Source organism: Lontra canadensis, unplaced genomic scaffold (genome assembly GCF_010015895.1).
Source record: "Lontra canadensis isolate GAN:19392208 unplaced genomic scaffold, GSC_riverotter_1.0 scaffold63, whole genome shotgun sequence".
NCBI classification, from domain to species: domain Eukaryota; kingdom Metazoa; phylum Chordata; class Mammalia; order Carnivora; family Mustelidae; genus Lontra; species Lontra canadensis.
This window is the reverse complement of record NW_022631057.1, coordinates 6483606-6487730: the sequence shown is the minus strand read 5'-3', so window position 1 is coordinate 6487730 and position 4125 is coordinate 6483606. Positions and strand designations below refer to the sequence as shown.

The window sequence follows — 4125 nt, the reverse complement described above, 5'->3', positions numbered from 1 at the left end:
CCATGTATATATATATATATATATATATATATATATATATATATCCACACACACATACAAAGTAGCTCTACATGGAATACTCTTGTTTATTCCTTTTTTTTTTTTTAAAGATTTTTAATTTATTTATTTGACAGAAAGAGATCACAAGTAGACAGAGAGGCAGGCAGAGAGAGAGGGGGAAGCAGGCTCCCCACTGAGCAGAGAGCCTGATGTGGGGCTCAATCCCAGGACCCTGAGATCATGACCTGAGCCGAAGGCAGAGGCTTCAACCCACTGAGCCACCCAGGCGCCCCACTTTGCTCTTTTTTTTTTTGAACAAATTTTTATTACGTTTTATTGAAAACTACACTGAATGCTAAATGTCTACCTTTACAATAAACAAATACAGTAATGGTAACTCACACCAGAATGAAACATTTCTTATAGGCATTATTTTTCTGTTTGGGACAATTTTAAACTTTTTTTGGTCACAAACCCAGGAATATCTCTATACAATAGCTCAAAATAGGCTATCTCTCAAATAAAAAGTGATGATTCACAGAAGACTATGAATATAACATGTAACTAGTTGTTACAAATCTAATAGGATTTGTTAAAATCAGTCACACACCATTAGTGTTCTCATATAGAATACCACATAAATAAGGTGTTATCAATGTCTAAAAATGTGGGTTTATGCATAGACAATCTGACAAGTTACCATAAAAAGTGTTTTCTGAGATATAAGAAAATGTAACATTTTGCTTGAACTCTTTTAGCTCAAGACTTTCCACTCGATGTAGCTGAGGATCTGAAACTGAGAAATACATATTTGAATATAAACAGCTTATGCAACTTAGTTCTTTCTTTTTCTTTTCCTTTCTTCCTTTGTTTTCCTCCCTTCCCATTCCTTCCTTCCTTCCTCCTCCACCTCCTTCTTTTCTTCTTTCTTTCTTTCTTTTTTTTTTTTTTTCATCATTGGAGGGTATTACTGAATTCACAACCAACTTGCAGCTCAGTGTGCAATTCAGATGGGAGAGAGACTTCTGTACAGGAGCCTGTATGGTCTTCAATCCTATGCTGGCAGTTGCCTAACACAGGCAAACAGTTTTCTCCCCATTTTGTAGTAATTTAATTTTCCTATTATCAAAAGGGGTCTTCAGCCACCATGCACTGAAGGGACTAGAGTCAGACGATGGGGATTTCCTCTTAGTATTTTTTGTTTTGACTTTTGGAACTGCTTGAAGCAACATTCTAGAGCAAGGTATTCAGGACCTGCTGTGCCCAAAGGACTAATAAAGGAAAAAGATCCATTTATTCTTTGTGATTTGATGCACAGATGAAGAGCATGACACATCATAACAGACGTTGGTTGTTAATAAATCACATCCTAATCTTTCAGCACTTCTGTAACCAGAAGATAGCTTCAGCTTTCCTATGTCTGGGCTTCCAGCTCTTTTAACCCTGCGACATCAAAGATGCATATGTCCGGAATCAGTTAAAAAGTCAAATTCCTTTTCTCAGTTCCTGTACTTTTTCACTGTCTCTTGGTTGCAAGTTTATCTGAATGATTACCGTTTGTCATTCTCTGCTATTGTTCACTGAGGTGCTCTCTATTGTCTACATGTTTTGTATGGCTGGGAGAGGGAGCTTGGGAAGGGTGTGGCCCTGTAGGGAGATTGTGAGTCACCAGCATGCCTCCAGGGATGATCCCTTCCCTGGCTTCAGGAAGTCCTCTGGGAGCCACACCCACAATGCCTGGCCAGAGGGGAGGAGTGCTTGCTGATCTATTACTGACTAGGGAGGGGCTATGAAAAAGAATTCCTGGTTCACAGTGTCTTAAGCTTTCAGGGATGTGCCCTGTGATTGCCCAGTAGAGGCTGGCTCACTATACCAGGCTATGTGGCGTGTACAAATGAGATGCAGTACATCTTTCAAGGGACCCTGAGCAAAGCTGAAAGGCTCTGATTCATGCACTTCGAGGGCTGCCCCTTGTATCATGCCTTCCTTGAGGGCTTGGCCTAAGACTTTCTCATCCTCCAGCCCACCACCGACCACGTTCACTAGGAATGCTCCATGCCTCATTGATGAGGTGGGGGTTATGTTCATTGAGATTACAGGTCAAGGAGACTTAGTTGCTCTGATACAGTAAGTCCTAAAGGGGATAGACCCTGTGCATACCCAGGGTCTACTGTACCCTGTCTTGTAAGTAGGGGCCATAAAACATGATGCTGAATCCAAAGAACTTGGCTGGAACAGAAATTCAACAGACGCGGATGCGGCCCAGTGCCTCCCCGTGGATGCGGACAACTCGCTAGGTGTTCATCTGCTTAACATTTTGGACCAGTGTGCCTTCCTGCAGTACCTGGTACAACCATGTGTTCCACTGGTATAGGTTAAGGATGTGACAGGTGCAGGAGTCAGCCCCTCTCTTCGGCTACTACTGAGGGACGTTGCGTGTGGTGATCCTAAGCTTGCCAGCAGCCTTGATGTCAACGTTCTCTTAGCCGCTGCCAATCCGCCTGATCACTCTCCAGGCTTTGAACCTCCCCAGGTCCTCCCTGGTAAGGGTGATGGTATGGCACAAGCATCACAGAAGGCCACAGTGGCCAGGTCCCTCAGGACTGGTATCTCCATGGTCTGGTCTCTGCCACTGAGTAGAGTGACCAGAGTCGGAGGGTGTAGGGGGCCATTCATGATCTGGGGGTGAATACTTCTCAAATTCTGTTCAATCACTGTCTCTTGATTTTGTGCTTATAAGGCCATTCTTTTTTTTTTTTTAATTTTATTTGTTTGTTTATTTATAGTGCAATAAGTAGGGATGGTTGGAGGGAAAGGGAGGGGATCTCCAGCAGACCCCTTGCTGAGCTTGGAACCCAAAGGATGGGAGGACCCAGAGGTCCTGACCTGAGCTGAAACAAAAAGGCCGTTTCTCAACCACCTGAGCCTCCTTGGCACCACAAGGGCCATTCTTCATGGAACTTTGCAACTCTCTGATTCAAAAGGCAAAACGATCCTCTAAGAATTTAGGGGAACGACTAGGAGTGAGTGGCATTATGCCACTATGAACCCAGTATGAAGCTGTCCATAAACTATAGTTTATACAATGGGCTGTCTCTGTCTTTAAGGGAATCCAGGTGCATTGGGTCAAAACCATTTAAGGTGATGAAACTCTGGTTCAGCTCTGGGCCTTGGGTGCAGGTTCAGGGCCCACCTTTCGGTCTTACATTTTCTTGTGGCTCTTTCTCAGGTCTGTCCTGGGACCAGGAGGTGTGTCAACAACCCTGTGGTTGTGGATGGTGGTGGACTGACCTTGGCTGCAGGGGTCAGACCTTGCACAATGGTCTTTGGGAGGAAGGAGCCATTTCTTTTGTTCTTTTGTTCTATTTCCTTGCTTGACAATAGAGGCACAGAGTTCGCAGTATAAATTATTATTATTTTTTTAGCTCTTTATGGTAGTTTGTGATTTTGAATGTTTTCTCTTTATTCATTAAAGTGTAGAAAATTAGAAAATATATAAAAATAAAAAAGAAGCAAATAAAAATTATCTGAGAGCTTGCCAGTGATAGTACCATTCACATTTTAGAATAATTTATCTCTATCTTTACATACTTGTATATTTGTGTGAAATTATATATATGTTTATTTATATATATGTATGTAATTTTTATGGTGTAAAATTATGGTCATGTTACCTATACAACTGGCATTATATATACACACATATATACAAGTGCTTTTTCATAAGTATTTCGTTATCAAATAAATTTTGAAAATATCATTACTAAAATTCCTATAATACTCCATGTAAAGGTGTTTCCACAATTTACATTTATTTATTTATTTACTTATTTATTTTAAAGATTTTATTTATTTGACAGAGAGAGAGACCGCAAGTAGGCAGAGAGGCAGGCAGAGAGAGAAGGAAGCAGGCTCGATCCCAGGACCCTGGGATCATGACCTGAGCCAAAGGCAGAGGCTTTAAGCCACTGAGCCACCCAGGGGCCCCTACAATTTATATTTATATTTATAATTTATTTATATTATATTATATATATAATATAATATACATAATGTATTATGTTATATAATACATTATGTATATTATATTAATATTGTGTATATTATACTTATATTTATAATTTA

At 40.6% G+C, this 4125-nt stretch overlaps 1 pseudogene; it reads right to left on the bottom strand.

The window, feature by feature from the left end:
- Window positions 1-1570: 1570 nt before the first annotated feature.
- LOC116879690 lies at window positions 1571-2691 on the bottom strand (annotated as a pseudogene).
- Window positions 2692-4125: the final 1434 nt, after the last annotated feature.